Consider the following 19,108-nt stretch of genomic DNA (forward strand, 5'->3'; position numbering starts at 1 on the left):
AAAAAATAAAAAAAAATTAACGGTCCAAATTTAAATCTAACGGCTAAAGTAATTAAAAAAAGAAATCTTTCATTTGTTTCATATTTTTTCATAGTGTTTAACGAGTTTCATGGTGTCAGTTAGTAATTTTTCAGTATTTGTCAGAATCCAAATATTTTTAGGGTAAAATGTTCGTAAAATTAAATTAGGATAGTCTACATAATTTTTTATTTTAAAAAAGTTACTTTAAGAAAAAAAAATTAGTCTAAATTCATTCTTTAATAATCTGGGGCTAAAATTTTAGGTCAGAAGGGTTGGAGCAGAAAAACTGTTTCTGGGTTAAAACCTAAATTTTCTGGGCTAAAAATTTTAGGTTTTAGGCCAAGGGTTGGAGATGGTCATTAGGCCATCACCAACCCTGACTCATAACCTATTTTTCCCCTTCTATTTCACCCCAAAATCTAACCCAACCCAAGCTTAAAATTGGACCTAAAACCTACAACCTAAAACAAAGCCAGATTTAGCCCCGGATTAGTGGGGTTAGCCCATCGTATATGTATAGTTTATTTAGTTTGATATTTACAAATTCATTGAATTTAACGGTTAAGATCTAATTTGATGAATTTCAACGGAAAAAACAAAAAATTAATGGTCTAAATTTAAATCTAATGGCTAAAGTAATTAAAAAAAAATCTTTTACGTGTTTCATATTTTTTTCAGTGTTTAACAACTTTCATGTTGGTTAATGATTTTTTTAGTATTTGTCAGAATCTAAATATTTTTAGATGAAAATGTTCATAAAATTAAATTAGGATAGTCTACATAATTTTTATCTTTTAAAAAAGTTACTTCAAGAAAAAAAATTAAAAGAGCACTCCTAAACCTCTCAGATCACCTAGGGGAGAGTGGATTAAATCTCCTCCCTCCCCCCAAAACTCCTCCACCCTATTCTAATCCACTGGGCTATGAGGGACCTAGGCTAAAACTGACTAGCCTAACCCTTAGGCCATGTGCTGAAAGGGTGACGTTAGCTGCAAGTTTAACACCAAGGTAGAAGAAGAAACAGAGGTGATCACGTGGGCTCAAAAAGCGTGGGCCCTACTATCCTTAGTTCGGCTCCAATAACCGCTTATCTAGTGCATCACCAACTTCGTGTCAATGGATTTGATGGCCAATACTCTCTTTTCCGAGAGTGCATGGATCTGATGGCCAACATTCTCTTGTCCGCGAGTGCATCACCCACCATGCCTGCATTGAAGAACTTCCCTACTTCACTCAGTTGGTCCACGTGCTTTGCGTCAACCTTGGCACCCTCTCCGCCGACTGGTTGCCGGCTACGAAGGTCGTCGCTCAACAAGCGCCCAAGTCCAGCAAGCCTTAGGTTCTCGACCTAGTGGTGCCTTTTGTTTCAAGTTGAAGGCTTGTGGAGGTTAAGCCTACTGTTATTAGGGGAAATGGGTATGAGATTATCGCCCTTGCGACTAGATCCCTTTTTTGGGAATTTTAAGGATTCTGTGATTGTGACTGTTCATCGTACATCGTGCAGTAAGAAATCATTTCAAAATTTAAAATTAAATATAAATAATACCTAACAAAAACTGATCGCATAATGTACGATGAATGGTCACAATCATGGGATCCCTAGGATCCCTAGAAAAAGAATCCGACGAGGATCCTTTTCCCTTGCCAATGCTTCCATGGGTCCCACCAAGGTAATTGTTCTATGATTGATAACAAATTTTTCATTGATGAAGTTGCACAACTCTTGGATGTTCTATTTTTAATATTAGTTAATCATTTCCTTTTTTTTTTTTTTATGCAAAGAAAATCATTAAAGCACGAAACCTCTAGTACAACCGTTTCCAATACAATCAAAATTAAAGGTAGGAAGAGTAGCATCAGGTAAACAGAAATCCTAATAATGAGGATTCGAGAGGGAGAGACCAAGGTGAGCTAAAGCATCCACAACAAAGTTTGCCTCCCTGAAAATGCGCTTCTAATCAACTTGACTAAAAGACCGAGCTAGGATATGAATATCATTGATGATAGAGCTGACTCTCCAAGGAATTCCCTAATGACCTTACATAGCTTCAATGATGAGCTTAGAGTCCCCTTCCACCATCACTTTAGTGAAACCCTTGCGCCTAGTGATGCGAGATTTATACGCACACAAATTAAACCCTCTTTTTGTCAATTGTAGTATAAGTATAAGTAGGGATCGTTCTGGACCGGGGATTAGGAGGGATTGTTAATCACTTGGATTTTGACTCAAAAACGTAAAATAAAGTTTAAAACACTAAACTAGACTCAAAGAATGTAAAACTAAACACTTAAAACACTAAAACAAACCAAAAGACTCAAACATCACCCAAAACACTCAAAACTGCCTTAAAATCACTTTCTGGGCAGTTTTGAGCACTTTGGTGAATTTGGACGAATTTGTGTAACAAATTGAATCAAAACACTTAGAAACACAAACTAAGATACTTTCTAACTAAATTGGACAATAAAGTAAAGGGGGATTTGGTTTTTGATGAAATTAAACTAAATGCACAGATTCTAAAACAGAATGTAAAGATGAATGTGATGAAATTGAATGGATGGGAACCTAGCTAAGGGGTTCATTTCCATACATGTTATACTTGCATAATAAAATGATTTCCAATTGCATTTCAATAAACCATGAATTCTCAACACCCCAAGTTAACCGTGATGCACTAATTAACCTTCAAATTTTCCTAACGTTATTGCATTGGATGGGTTAGCGCATACAACAATTCAAAACATTCCCCACAAGTCCCCTACATGATTGCATAATAGAGATACAAGCAAGAATCATTACGCTCTATGAAAATTATAAGTGTTGACGAGGCATTCGTTACTATGGAATATGCATGAAACTTATGCCAAGAATTCGTTTAACGCGATTGTTTATAAGCAACCTCCACTACTTGTGAATATAAGTTCGTAACTATTAGGTGAAACTCACTTATATTCTAGCGTCATATTCATGCATGAAAATTAAGTGTGCACTCTCAATAAACATACATAAATAAGTTATCAATCAAACAGTTAAACGAATTGAATCCACAACTTATGAAACGCAATTAGAAGTAATCAAATCAAAATGCAAGCATAAACATATATTTCGAATTCCCCCCTAGCCAAGGGGGGTTTAGTTGAATTTAAACATTGGAATCAAAGAAACACCTAAACATTCCAACAACTCAAACTTGAATTGTATGAACGTTTAGGCCCTCTTCTCTTCCATTCCTCATTCGTACAAAACAAAGAGTATTGAAATTAAACATTTGAAATCAAAGAAACACCTAAACATTCCAACAACTCAAACTTGAATTGTATGAACGTTTAGGCCCTCTTATCTTCCTCTTCGTTGTAGCACAAGGTCTAAGGATAATTTGATGGTGTGAATGGTTTGGGGAGTGGTTGGAGTGGCTGCAATGGAGGAGAAAAGTGTTTTGGTGGCTGCTGCAAGGGTGTGGAGAGGTTTTGACGAATTTCTGGAATATGGAAGAGTGAATCAGAATGAATGCAATGGATGCTTATTTATAGGTGAAATGGGGGGAACATGACAGCTAGGAGGGAATGTGGCTGCATGTTTGAATGATTAAAGGATGCATGTGGGTTGGAATTGCATGTGCAATGAATATGTGGCTGCATGTGCAAGGGGACAATCTGAAAATGCATGTGAAAGCATGTGTTGGCTGCAATGATGAAATGGATGGGAGTGCATGTGGCTTAATTAATTAAAGGGAGTGCATGTGCAATGTTTTAAAGGATGGAATGCATGTGAATATGATGGAAATCTGATGGGAATGGAAGATGCATGTGCTGATTTATGCATGTGATTAAAGGTGAGTGAATGATTATGGAATGCAATCTGAAATGGGAGATGGAATGGGATGTTTTGCATGTGAATTAAAGAGTAAATGCATGTGAATTAAAGAGTGAATGCATGTGCAATGACAGCTAGGTTGAATATGCATGTGGAATGGCTGATTTATTTGAAGATGCATGTGCAATGAAGTGGAATGACAGCTAGGTTATGATGATGAATGCATGTGGCTGATTTAATTGAATAGGAAAGCATGTGGATTTAATGGTTTAAAGGGTGAATGCATGTGGATGCATGTGTTGATGAATGGGATTAGGAAAGGTTTAAATGTCCTAAAACTAAAGGGAACAAGGTTCCAACACTTTGGTCTTCAATTAGGTCTTCAATTTCGTCCAACACTTTGGCTCCAAGCATAAGCTATCCATCCTTAGCCCAAAAGTGCTCCAAAAGTCTCCAAAATGCATCTTTTTGCTCCTTTAGCCCTTTGGACCTACAAACACACGAAAATAGCTTAAAGTACTAAAATAACTAAAGAAACATAACGTAAATGCACGAGAACAAGCCATTTAAGTCGCATGAATATGCTCCTATCAAATACCCCCACACTTATCTTTTGCTAGTCCTCGAGCAAAACAAAACAACAAAAGAACACGAAAGTAGACAAAACGAACAAAACACAACCTACAGCTTCCAACAATCGTCTCAGGGATTTCCAATGCACATGACAAGTTAAAAATCATTATTCCCACAGATTTTAGCCATCTTTACACTTAAGTACATTCTTACTCATAGTCACCACATACTAGTTCACAATTAAGCATTTAAAACCATGATTTGAATGTAGTAACATGCCTTAGAGAATTCCCTCAAATCTTTACAAGATATGCACTCAATTTTCACACAGATTTTCTAACTCCACACCCTAAACTAGTTATATGTGAGAAGATTGATGTAAACATGAAAACGAACACTCACATATATGTATCATAAAGAGAGCAATTTCTGGAGTTAATAAGCATCTTTAGGTATGATCTCATGAATGGAATGCTACTACTTAGAATCGAGAACCAGTGACACCATAAGCTCATACCAAGTTCAAACTCCACAAATTGAAACACATAACAATCAAGATAGAAGTCAAAGGGTTGTAATAGGGCTAGGGTATTGACTAACAATGAAAGGTGAAGGATAAACAAACATTCTTAAAGCAATAGTGAGCAAAGTATTGAATTAGGCACTTAGAATTCCCTTTAGAACGCAGAAGTCAACTTTGAACACCCAAGGGGAAGTCACAAAACTTAGGGCCATATTCAAACTTTTTGGGCCCTTTCTTCAACAATCACACTTGTGAGTCCATTCTCACTTATTTTCACTTTTTTTTTTTTTCTTTCTTTTCTTCTTCTTTTTCTCACATTTGTTTTTTCTTTTTCCCGTGCCTCCTTTAAGACTTAGGCACATACATACACACAAAAATCCCTTCCCCCACACTTATTTTCTGCAACATATTAATCAAAAGGAATTCATTATCCGTCATGCTTACTATGCTTCAAGAACAAGGGTACGGATGGTCCTAATCTAGGCTAGGTAAGGGGTGATGTGGTTAGCAAAGAAAATAGGCTAAACGAGGCTCAACGGGGTTAAAACTAATAACAAATACGAAATATGGGAAGTAAGGCTATTTGGTTATGGTGGCAACTACACAACTTCATCTTGATATATGTTATGCAATTCAATGTCATGCTTTGAATGAAACGGATATAAGTTCTAGCATTTAGTTCTATCATGATACAATTGCATTCTAAGTAGTAACCAAGCAAGGAATAATGAGATCATGCAACAACTTTAGAAAACAAAGAATCACAGAAAATAACTCTCCAACGAAGGTAATGGCTCGAGTCTCACAGGGTTGTAGCGTTTGTTTGAGTTCCTTCCTTCAAGCATGTTACAAAAACGAATTTTTCTTTTATGATTGCATGTGAAGTCATACATTATAACCATAACCAAGCATATACCAAGAGTAAATCAAACTTTCATCCATGTTTATAATTCTCTTTAACAGTCATGCAATTACAAACCAAATCCTTATCATTGTTTTGGAAGGTACCCTAAGACACAAACACACAAAAACGACTCAAAACACTCTTTTTAGGCTTTTCAAAACATGTTTTTCAAATTTTTATGTGATTTTCGGAGTTATATAAAAAAAAAACATACTAAAACACTCTAAAACAACTTAAAAACACCTTAAAACAGCAAGGAACAACATTTGAAGTTATGGGTGATAAAATCCCACGAATTTGCATCAAATATACTTAGTTACCCCCCCACACTTAAATCAAACATTGTCCTCAATGTTTTAAGCATAGATTCACACAAAACATAAGTAAACAAACAAAAAGCAACTAAACATACTAAACATGGCAGAATGTAATTAACAAAGAGAAGAGTTTAGGGACTCAAATCTGGTTATGGAGTGTAAATTCCCTCTTCTCCTTGGTGATTGCATTGAGGCTTTGATCTTTGTGATTCCACAGGCTTACTCTTGAACTAGTTTCCGCCCATCGTTGATTTTCCTTTGTGCTACTCTTGAACTGGGCAGCAGGATTCCCTTTAGGGTCTCCCCCGAAGGTCTGAGCTTCCTCCTGTTATCTGTTTCTTTGTTCAATCTTTGCAGGAGTGGTCCCTTCTCTGGAAGTGTATCAACCGTTGAAGATGACTACTCGAGAGCAACGCTAGGTAAGCAACCAGGAATAAATTCCAGGCAGTCGGAACCAGATCGGAAGACTGACTCCAAGTGCCGGCTGATTGCTTCTTTCACTTTGCCATGCGAGTAAGAACAAGGACAAAGAAAAGGACAGGGAAAGAGCATGATATGAGATACTTTTGCTTTTGACCTTGATGATATGAGATACCTTTGCTTTGAAGAAGCGGTGAATGAATCAGCACATGCTTCAATCCGCTGTTTCCTCCTGGGTCATATGTACTCCAGGCATCTGGTATCATCTTTGGGGAAGAAGAAAGAATTGAGTATTTCGAAAGGCTTTGCTGGGAGTGCGCCCTCAGAGGTGAGGGAGAGTTGGGCATTTTTCTTCAGGTTTGCCTTGCCATAAAAGACGAAGGTCGACATATATAGAGATAATATCAAGTGGTGGTATTGTTCTTTTACCCTTGTCGACAAACGTTTTGATCCCGCAAATCCGGCTTTTTGAAATAGTGGCGCCTCTTCGATCTTTGAAAACGCCTCTTCGATTTCTGAGCAGACGCCTCTTCGATCTCTGAACGACGCCCCTTCGCTTTCTGAACGACACGTAGTAGTGCGGATGCGGCTCTTTTGACAAAGCTGCACGCGTTTTCTGAAAAGCAGAGAAAGCTGCACGCGCTTGTCGGCTAAAGATGTGTAGTTGCGATGATGGCCTCCACGTGTTGTCTAAAAAGAAGAAATCTTTTGACAAAGTTGAACGCGTCTTCTGAAAAGCCGAGAAAACGTCGCCTAAATTACGCCGGAAATTCCGGCTTTTTGAATCGGTGGGCGCGTCGCCTTGGCTTTTTATAGAGCTATCGATCACCACAACAAACACACTCTGAAGATTTCCCATTCTTGAAAATCGACTCCGGCCCTTTGAGAATTAACTCCATCCACCCCTTTTCTCTGAACACCCTTGAAAAATGACTAACTCATCGAACCTTAGCTTAGATTTGAGTCTCAGCAGCGATCCGGTTGCGCCGCGTCAAGGTAACGTATGGCGCCCTTCTTTCTTATCTTCTAACGGTCCTCTCACAGGTGAAGACTCCGTGATGCAGGACGCCACAACAGCTACAATAGTAGCTAGGAACCTCCTCACTCCAAAAGATAGTAGGCTGCTGTCAGGACGGTCCGATGAGTTGGCCGTTCAAGAGTCCCTCGCACTTAGTGTTCAGTGTGCGAGTTCTGTGTCCAACATGGTCCAACGCCTGCTTGCCCGCTCCCGTCAGGTGGAATCATTGATGGCAGAGGTGGAAAGTCTCAAGCAGGAGGTCCAGCAGCTGAAGTATGAGAATAGAAGTTTGCACGTGCTTGCAAACAACTATTCGACGGGCATGAAGAGGAAGCTTGATGAGCTGCAAGAGTCTGAAGGTCGGATTCAAAGCGACCGTCAGAGGTTTTCGGCTTATCTCCAGAGGCACCTTTTTCCTGGGTCATCCAGCGTTTGGCCAAGTATTGAGGCCTGGAATGCTCTAGCTCCGATGCCTTCTGTTCCTACGCCTTCCGCTTCAAGAGTAAAGCCACGTAGTAGGGCCTCAAGCAAACAACCTCTGTGAAGGCTACATCTGCTTTATTTTATTTATTTTTTCTTTTTTTTTTTTTCTTTTTTTTCTTTTTTTTTTTTGTTTTCTGTATCAATCGGCATGAAATTTATCTTTGAATGGGCGGTGATACTTGAAATGATCCGGTAATGGTTTAAATTCAAGATTGGATGCCTGAATCATTAACAACATGTTAGTATAAAAGAAAATTGAAATTGGAGGAGGTGGCTTACTTATGTGCTCCGACATGAACTCAAGGATAAACACATCTTCTTTGAACATTTCAGGAACTTTGCCCTTGGACAGATTTGATGTGAGGATTGGTCCTTGTCTTGTGTCATAAAATTCAACTTCTTTGGGGTTGTTTGCCTCAAGAACGTCCTCTTTGATGAATTCATGATATTCCCTACTTTGCACTTTTGGAAGTGCTTCCAAGATGTCTTTCTCACTTTCTTCTTCCTTGGAATTCATGAACCTGCAAGGAATAGGGATATTAGGTGGAATGGGGTTAGAACTAATTAAATTTGGAACAACCTTACTTGAATTAGATGGCGTAGGAGCAATAGGTGCCTCCGGCAAAGGTGTTTCCACTCTTGCCGTGGGTTGGGTGTATTCCTCTTCCTTGTGATTTGATTTTGATGGTTGAGGGTCCGTTCCAACCTCCTTGTCACTTTTCAACATGATAGCCTTGGTGGTTTCAAATTCTCCCTTCGGATTTGCAATGGTTGAACTAGGGAGTTCGCCTTGGTCGCAAATTTGTTCTACAAACTCCGCTATCTGCCCAATTTGCTTTTCCAAGTAGTCCAACCTTTTGTCTTGATTTTCCCTCTCTTTGTTTTGAAGTTGGACTCCCTGCGTCAAAGTAGTAAGTAATTGAAAAATCTTATCATTATCACTTGAATTACCTACATCGCTTTGGGCAGGTTGTGGTGGCTGCATAGGCGTTGAATAGAACTCCTCATATGGCGGCCAATATCCTCCTTGTTGAGCCTCATTGTCTTGATTTTGTGAGCCCTGCACCAAACAAATTAATTCATTAAGCTTTTGATTATAATCTATTGACGAACTTGAGTTTGGTTGGGCATATTGAATATGAGGTTGTGGTGGCTGCATAGGTCTTGAATAGAACTCCTCATATGGCTGCCAATATCCTTCTTGTTGAACATGTTGAGGTTCCCACCACATAGAGTTTGAATGATCACTCCAATCCGAATTGTAAGTATTGGAAAACCCATCATTCCTTGAAAATGTACCAACGCTTTGCATTTGGGACCTTTCCATGAGCTGTGACAAAAGAGAAGCATTATCTAGTGCCATGTTGTGCTTCTCTAGTACTTAAAATCGACAAACAAAATACAAATAAAAAACTAAAACTGAAATACATAACAGAAACTAAAACTAAAACTAATAAGAAAACGAAAATAACAATCCAAAGGATTAGCAAAGTTGCTAATCCCCGGCAACGGCGCCAAAATTTGATGCGAGATTTATACGCACACAAATTAAACCCTCTTTTTGTCAATTGTAGTATAAGTATAAGTAGGGATCGTTCTGGACCGGGGATTAGGAGGGATTGTTAATCACTTGGATTTTGACTCAAAAACGTAAAATAAAGTTTAAAACACTAAACTAGACTCAAAGAATGTAAAACTAAACACTTAAAACACTAAAACAAACCAAAAGACTCAAACATCACCCAAAACACTCAAAACTGCCTTAAAATCACTTTCTGGGCAGTTTTGAGCACTTTGGTGAATTTGGACGAATTTGTGTAACAAATTGAATCAAAACACTTAGAAACACAAACTAAGATACTTTCTAACTAAATTGGACAATAAAGTAAAGGGGGATTTGGTTTTTGATGAAATTAAACTAAATGCACAGATTCTAAAACAGAATGTAAAGATGAATGTGATGAAATTGAATGGATGGGAACCTAGCTAAGGGGTTCATTTCCATACATGTTATACTTGCATAATAAAATGATTTCCAATTGCATTTCAATAAACCATGAATTCTCAACACCCCAAGTTAACCGTGATGCACTAATTAACCTTCAAATTTTCCTAACGTTATTGCATTGGATGGGTTAGCGCATACAACAATTCAAAACATTCCCCACAAGTCCCCTACATGATTGCATAATAGAGATACAAGCAAGAATCATTACGCTCTATGAAAATTATAAGTGTTGACGAGGCATTCGTTACTATGGAATATGCATGAAACTTATGCCAAGAATTCGTTTAACGCGATTGTTTATAAGCAACCTCCACTACTTGTGAATATAAGTTCGTAACTATTAGGTGAAACTCACTTATATTCTAGCGTCATATTCATGCATGAAAATTAAGTGTGCACTCTCAATAAACATACATAAATAAGTTATCAATCAAACAGTTAAACGAATTGAATCCACAACTTATGAAACGCAATTAGAAGTAATCAAATCAAAATGCAAGCATAAACATATATTTCGAATTCCCCCCTAGCCAAGGGGGGTTTAGTTGAATTTAAACATTGGAATCAAAGAAACACCTAAACATTCCAACAACTCAAACTTGAATTGTATGAACGTTTAGGCCCTCTTCTCTTCCATTCCTCATTCGTACAAAACAAAGAGTATTGAAATTAAACATTTGAAATCAAAGAAACACCTAAACATTCCAACAACTCAAACTTGAATTGTATGAACGTTTAGGCCCTCTTATCTTCCTCTTCGTTGTAGCACAAGGTCTAAGGATAATTTGATGGTGTGAATGGTTTGGGGAGTGGTTGGAGTGGCTGCAATGGAGGAGAAAAGTGTTTTGGTGGCTGCTGCAAGGGTGTGGAGAGGTTTTGACGAATTTCTGGAATATGGAAGAGTGAATCAGAATGAATGCAATGGATGCTTATTTATAGGTGAAATGGGGGGAACATGACAGCTAGGAGGGAATGTGGCTGCATGTTTGAATGATTAAAGGATGCATGTGGGTTGGAATTGCATGTGCAATGAATATGTGGCTGCATGTGCAAGGGGACAATCTGAAAATGCATGTGAAAGCATGTGTTGGCTGCAATGATGAAATGGATGGGAGTGCATGTGGCTTAATTAATTAAAGGGAGTGCATGTGCAATGTTTTAAAGGATGGAATGCATGTGAATATGATGGAAATCTGATGGGAATGGAAGATGCATGTGCTGATTTATGCATGTGATTAAAGGTGAGTGAATGATTATGGAATGCAATCTGAAATGGGAGATGGAATGGGATGTTTTGCATGTGAATTAAAGAGTAAATGCATGTGAATTAAAGAGTGAATGCATGTGCAATGACAGCTAGGTTGAATATGCATGTGGAATGGCTGATTTATTTGAAGATGCATGTGCAATGAAGTGGAATGACAGCTAGGTTATGATGATGAATGCATGTGGCTGATTTAATTGAATAGGAAAGCATGTGGATTTAATGGTTTAAAGGGTGAATGCATGTGGATGCATGTGTTGATGAATGGGATTAGGAAAGGTTTAAATGTCCTAAAACTAAAGGGAACAAGGTTCCAACACTTTGGTCTTCAATTAGGTCTTCAATTTCGTCCAACACTTTGGCTCCAAGCATAAGCTATCCATCCTTAGCCCAAAAGTGCTCCAAAAGTCTCCAAAATGCATCTTTTTGCTCCTTTAGCCCTTTGGACCTACAAACACACGAAAATAGCTTAAAGTACTAAAATAACTAAAGAAACATAACGTAAATGCACGAGAACAAGCCATTTAAGTCGCATGAATATGCTCCTATCACCTAGCACACTAGAGCCCTTCTCGCAAACCCATCGCTTTTGCTACCAAGATAGTAGCGCCATCAAGATTAAGCCCCAATCACCTGTGAATTACTATTACGGAGCACAAAGGCAGCAGCAGCACAGTTGTTCGAAACCGAACCTTCAAAATTGAGTTTAACCACATCATGCTGGTCAGGAGGATGCCATTTAATAAAGGAAGAGATAAGTAAAGCCTCCTTGGGGTCACACTTCCCATTAGCCTTGAGAAAAGCCGAAGCAACACTTCTGGCGATAGAAATACAACACGCTGGGACCAGGGGCACACTTCTGAACACAAAGTTATTTCTTTTCGTCCAGATTTACCAGTAGTTCAGAATTACTTTACTAAGATTAGAAAGGCAGTCTTTGTCATTAGAACTTAAGGATTCTAACCAATCAAAAAAGTTATCATTAGTACTAATGTTACCATTATTAAAAATACCAAAAGTTGAGCTCCAAACTTTAGTAGCAAAAACACAATTACAAAAGAGATGACATTGATCTTCTTCAGCTGTATTACATAACGGACATAACTTATCAATATTTTTAACAAAACGACTTAAGCGTCTTCTGGTTTACAATCTTTCATGAATCATTCTGCACCATTTAGTGTTATGCATTGTTTCGTCAAAGATTATTTTAGAACAATGAGATAAAAGTAATTTTGATTTTTGTTTGGGTGGGGTTTTTTTATTTTATTTAGACTGATATTCTAAACTAATCTAAATTACGCAAAGATATTCGAACTTGAGTCACACAACTCACTGGTGTAGTCAATTTGGCTACTCCCATGTTAGCCAAAAATTAGGTATTTTATTTGAAGTGAAGCCAATGTTTTGGCTTTTGTGGGATGAAATATAAAGTTGTGTTCTTTTTTACCTACTAAAATAATCATGGATCATTTTGTATTCAATACTAAGCCTTTGTGAATACCATATTTCAAATTTATTTTTTTAGGATGTAGACAGGGACGCAGATAGCTGTAGTAATGGTCTTTTAATTTTAACGTAATTGGAGTAATAGTCCCTCAACTCATCAAAACGTGTACCTATGGTCCCTCAACTAAAAATCCATTACCATTAGTCTCTCAACTTTAATCCAATTGGAGAAATGGTCATTTAACTTTAACCTAATTGGAGCAATGGTCCCTCAACTTTAACCCATTTGATTAAAGTTAAGGGACCATTGCTACAATTTACTCAACAAATTGACATTCTGATGCGAGAATTATACGCACACAAATTAAACCCTCTTTTTGACAATTGTAGTATAGATATAAGTAGGGATCGTTCTGAACCGGGGATTAGGAGGGATTGTTAATCACTTGGATTTGACTCAAAAACGTAAAAACACAATATAAAACACTATACTAGACTCAAAGAATGCAAAACTAAACTTTAAAACACTAAGACAAACCAAAGACTCAAAATGCTTTAAAAACACAAACTAACTGAATTTCTAACTAATCTAACACTTTAAAAGAAATGGGGGATTGGTTTTGACGAATTTAAAATTAAAACAAAAACTTGGAAACAAAACAGATTCTAAAACCGATTTTGATGAAATAGAATGATGAGAAACTAGTTAGAGGGTTCCTTATCCACACATGAACATATGCATATAATTTGATTCCCAGTTATGACTTCAACAAACGATGAATGACAAAGCTCCAAGTTAATTAGGTCCGCTTAAATTAACTTTCAGATTTCCCTAGATTCATTGGATTGAATGGGATACGCATTACAACCAAATTATTCCTAATCAAAGTCCCTAACTATGGAATACGCATGATAGAGACATTCAACAAAGATCATTAAGTTCAACGGAAATCATAAACATTGACTAGGCATTCATAACTATGGAATACGCATGTTAATCCAGCCTAGGGTTTACTAAACACAATCGTGACTAGCGATTTTTACTACTCATGAATATAAGTTCATAACGATTAGGTGAAATTCCCTTATATCCTAGCATCATTTTTAGGCATGCAAATTAAGTGTCGACCCTCAACCCACATACATAAACAAGTTCTTAATCAAAACAGAAAAGTAAACCACATCTAAAGTTCATGAATTCATAACTGGAGTAAATCAAATCACAACCAACATATGTCCATGGCTTCAAATTCGCCTCTAACTAAAAAGAAATTAGTTCCACATGTTTAACATAATTGAACAACAAGTTAAATTAAACATGAAAACAGAAACAAGAGAAGAAAGAACTCCAAACACTCCAATAGTTGCAGATTGTAAAACAAACTGTGATGAATCAATGGATGATGGAATAGCTAAGGGGTTCTTCTCCACACATGTTACACTTGCATACAAGATGATTTTCAGTTGGTCTTTTGATAAATTATGAAACTCAACGCTCCAAGTTAATTAGGTCCGCTTAAATTAACCGTCAAGTTCTCCTTAAGTTAATGAATTGGATGGATTTGCGCAACGCAATTCACGACATTCTCCGAAAGTCTTTTACGTGAAAAGCACAATAAAGATACGATCAAAGATCATTAAGCTTCATGAAAACTATAAGTGTTGACGAGGCCTTCGTTACTATGAACATCATGAAACTAGTGCCAAGAATTCATTTAACGCGATTGTTTATAAGCAACCTCCACTACTTGTGAATATAAGTTCATAACTATTAGGTGAAACTCACTTATATTCTAGCGTCGTATTCATGCATGAAAATTAAGCGTAAACTCTCAATAAACATACATAAATAAGTTATCAATCAAACGGTTAAACAAATTGAATTCACAACTTATGAAATTCCAACCAAAGGTAATCAATTCATATTGCAAGCATAAACATGTATTTCGAATCACCCCCTAGCTAAAGGGGGTTTAGTTCCTCATACGTACAATACAAAGAGAATTGAAATTAAACATTGAAATCAAAGAAACACCTAAACATTCCAACAACTCAAACTTGAATTGTATGAACGTTTAGGCCCTCTTCTCTTCCTCTTTGTTGTAGCACAAGGTCTAAGGAAAGGTTGTGTGATGGTGTGAAGTGTTTTGGAGGGATGGGGAGTGGTTGGAGTGGCTGCAATGGAGGAGAAAACTGCCCAGAAAATGGAACTTATATACACAGCAAAGAATGGTGTTTGTGTTGTGTGTTGTGTTGTGGTGAATGGAATGAATGTTTTGTGGCTGCAATGGATGCTTATTTATAGGTAGAGAATGGATGGGAGAGCATGTGAATGGCAGCTAGGAATGATTAAAGAAGGGAATGCATGTGGAATGACAACTAGATTGGTTGGTGGAAAGCTGAAAATGCAAATGGGAATGCTGGAAATGCAAGGGATGCACGACAAGAATGTGTTTGGTGTAATTATGGGTGCATGTGGCTGCATGGTGTAGATGATTATGGCTGCAAGGTGTAGATGATTAAAGAGTGATGGGATGCATGTGAAAAACAGCTAGGAAAAGTTGGTGGAATGCTGGAATTGCTAAGGGATGCACGGCAAGAATGGTTTGGTTGCATGTGGCTGAAATTGTGTTGTGAATTATGATGAATGCATGTGGATTAAAGAAGAATATGGAAGTGAATAAATCATAATAGGGCTGCAAGTTTAAAGGGCTAGGGTTTAAGTACATAAAATGGGCCTAAAATAGGGTGGTTTGCATGACAAGGGAATGGTGTTATATGGTTAAGCCCATGGCAAGGTTGTGTAATTGGGTTAGGGCCATTGTTTTGTGTCCTCAAGTGCATACAAGGCCTTCAATTTCATCCAACATTTTGGCTCCAAGCCTAAGCTATCCATCCTTAGCCCAATAGTGCTCCAAAAGGCCCCTAAATGCACTTCTTTGCTCCTTAAGCCCTTAGAACCTGAAAACACACAAAAGAAGCATAAAGGACTAAAATAACTAAAGAAACATAACGTAAAAGTACGAGAACAAGCCATTTAAGTCGCATGAATATGCTCCTATCACATTCCCTGACCCGCAATGTCCACCTGGGCTCCGAATCAAGCTATGCTAGCCAACACTAGGAAGATAATGAAGCCATAAAGTGTAGTGATATGGAAAATGTGAGTAAATTTAAACATAAAAGTGCCTAAATGCAAGAGTGCGCATGTGAACGGGAATAAACCCATTTCACACGTGATGTCAGAGCATGTGAGCGGGAATGAACCCATCAAAGGTTATCTCCTATTCCAACATTTGCCAAGAATCTTCGTTGACACGAACTTGCCACTAAAACTTGAAGGGGTGAAAAATAAGGGTGAGTGGGCCTAAAAATAAAGCTTTGTAAAAACCTTTTTGAAAACGTACAACCACTCATCGTAAAACAAGTATAGTTTCCAAATATAACATACTACGTAAATATGAAAATACTTACCATAGCCAGCAATATCTCAAGAATGCAATATGTCACAATATTTCGTAAATAAGCACATAACGTCCGGTAATCACATAACCCCGCATAACAAACATATTATATCGAGTGCTCATTGACATATGCTGACATACGAGTTAATGCAGAGAAATTCTGACATGAACATGACTGGGTGTAATCATAATATACGCTCTAGTACTACAATCACGTGAAGATTGACGCTAGGCGCATCACATATGAGTCTTAATTGCCTATAGCAATCTAGGACAGGACTGGCTCTTGCAATGGATCCAAAGTGAGCGTACGGTGCAATGTGAACATACAAGTAAAGCCTGGCCCTAGCCTCGTGAGTACAAACACTAGTGTAGCACACGATAAGTAGATAACGTAATTATGATCATGCCACAGCGATTTGATAATTCTAGTCAACATAATACTATTCATAGCCGTAAATCTAATTAAGGCATCCCGTAGGATTGATAACGATTTCCTAATTCTCATCATTACGACATTTCTTATAAATGTTAATTTAATTACGGCATCACATAGAAAATTCGTTATTATATGTATCGAAACTAAATAAATAAATATACTATATAAAAACAAAGACCCACTCACAGATACTTGCGAGGTCACATCCATTCAAACTAGGAAAGCTGGAGTCTTCAATAGTAATCGCACCTAAGCATAATTTTGGGACCCATTAGTAAAATTCAACTAAAATAATTAAATTTTGGAGAATGGAGTGCGGATTTGGAATCGAAGTGTCCAAATATGCTAAGAAAGGTCGCAGGCAAATTTTGTAAAAAGTCAACAGGAAAGTCAACGGTCAACCAAAAAGTCAATTGAGACATTGAGCTAGTCAACTACGTTAAAACTTCATAATTTCACTAAATGGATGTCAAAAATGGACCCGGGGCATCGAAATTAGCCTAGGATGGTTTCTGAGAAAATTTCAAAAAAGTCAACTAACGATCAACAATTAACTTTAATGGAAAATTCCATTCTCAGACAGAATATTCTGTTAAAGTTAACATGAAGGTTAACGAAATATTCCCTCCAAATTCTTAAATGGATCTGGGTTAGGTTTAACGAGTCTTGGACTTAGGTTGGTTTTTGCATTCGGTTTGGGCTCACAGGTTGCACTCTTCAGACCCAACAAAGAAGAAGGTCGTATCTCATAGGATTTGGCCGGGAAGCTTCCCGAGGTCCGTTTGGGGTCCAAAACTCAACCCTTTACAATGATTCAAAAGCCAAAATGAAGCTAAGGATGCACGAAATAAGAATATACCTAAGAGGGATTGAGCCGTGGCCAGTGTTAGCAAAAAAAAAATCCTTTAACTCGCAGTGTTTTTCGTCAAAAACTGAAAAATAACTTTCCAAGGAGATTCTTTGTGTCAAACGTAATGAGGCAAAAATCAACACGAAACTGTGATTTTGGACCACCCATGTCTGTTTCACAGTTACCTTGAACAAATTTCTTAAGAGTTCATCGAGAACCCATCAAGGATGATAATGAATAGTGGTCTAGCCACTGTCGAGATGTCATGGCCTTGGCCTTGGCCTAGGATCTAGACGGGGAAGGTCAAATGGTGGTGTTAGCCTGGGTTGGGTGGTGTAGCTCGTCGAAGTTGGTGAGGTAGGGTGGTGGTGTTAGTGATGCAGAGAAGATGGGGGATGAAAGAGTAGAGTGAGAATGTGAGTCTGAAAGAGAAAGAGAAAGAGTGCTGAGAGAAATGATGGAGTGAGAGAAGGGACACTTTGCAAGAGAATAATGGAGAGTTTGGTGTGGGTGTGGGCCCACAGGCCACAAAATAATTAAAATATCCCACTAAAAAATATTAAAATAATCAAGGACCAAAATACAAAATTACTAAACTACCCTCACGTTCGTATTTCTGTAAAATCTTCGTCGTAACTCTGAATTTGATTCTGCTTGCCCCTATGCATTCGTACCGTCGAGTAATTCAAGAATACGGTAAAGTAATAGCTCATACACATCACGAAATGATGGTCAACGAAAATCAACAATCTCGTCTCTAGGGGCATTTTTGTCAAATTCACTCTTTTAAAAAAAATGTAAAATTAAGGTCGTGTTGTTACATTTTTACTTACGAAAATAATCATGGATCATTTTGTATTGAATACTAAGCCTTTGTGAATACCATTTTTCAAATTTATTTTTTTAGAATGCAGATAGGTCCCATGAATCAACAGATGCAGTGGAATTAGCAAAGTCATTAGTCAATCTAGTGATGCTATAATTGCGGTTTCTGGAGCTATTGACATTGTTACGAATGGGAAGAGAGTTGTTGGTCCTCACAATGGGGTTGCCATGTTGACAAAGATCACAACAACCGGATGTTCAGTCACTACCCTCATTGTTGCCTTTGTTGCTTGCATGTTTTGGAAGCTACTGCTTCTACATTATTGATATTTAGGATTGTTGGCAAGGTGGGAATGAAGCTGGCAAATGGTGCAGCTTCGTTGCGGATGCACTTGATAGATTCACTTTATGGGCTTGATGAAGTGCGTGTGCTTTCTCATGTTAAAATCGCCAACTTGTCATGAAAAATGCGGTGATGTTATTAATAGAATATACACCTCAGCATTTGGTTAGCTTAGTTGTTAAGTTTTCTAAATATAATAGTTGTAATTCTAAGTCTATATATAGTTGGATAACCACTTGCATTTGTAAGCATTCATTACAGTGAAATAAAACTTGCTCTCTAAGATTCTTTCTCTCTCTAAGATTCTCATTCTCTCTCTTGTTCTTCGTTTTCTACCTTTCTTTGTTGAATTTGTGAGTTCTTGAGATCATGATTTCTCTTTAGCTATCATGG

The 19,108-nt window shown here is 37.6% G+C and overlaps 1 pseudogene; it reads left to right on the forward strand.

The window, feature by feature from the left end:
• LOC137732781 (hydroxyethylthiazole kinase-like) overlaps nucleotides 1-18,836 on the forward strand; it is a 34,631-nt pseudogene extending 15,795 nt beyond the window's left edge.
• The last annotated feature ends 272 nt before the right edge of the window (nucleotides 18,837-19,108 follow it).

Source organism: Pyrus communis, chromosome 4 (genome assembly GCF_963583255.1).
Source record: "Pyrus communis chromosome 4, drPyrComm1.1, whole genome shotgun sequence".
In the NCBI taxonomy this organism is placed as follows: Eukaryota; Viridiplantae; Streptophyta; class Magnoliopsida; order Rosales; family Rosaceae; genus Pyrus; species Pyrus communis.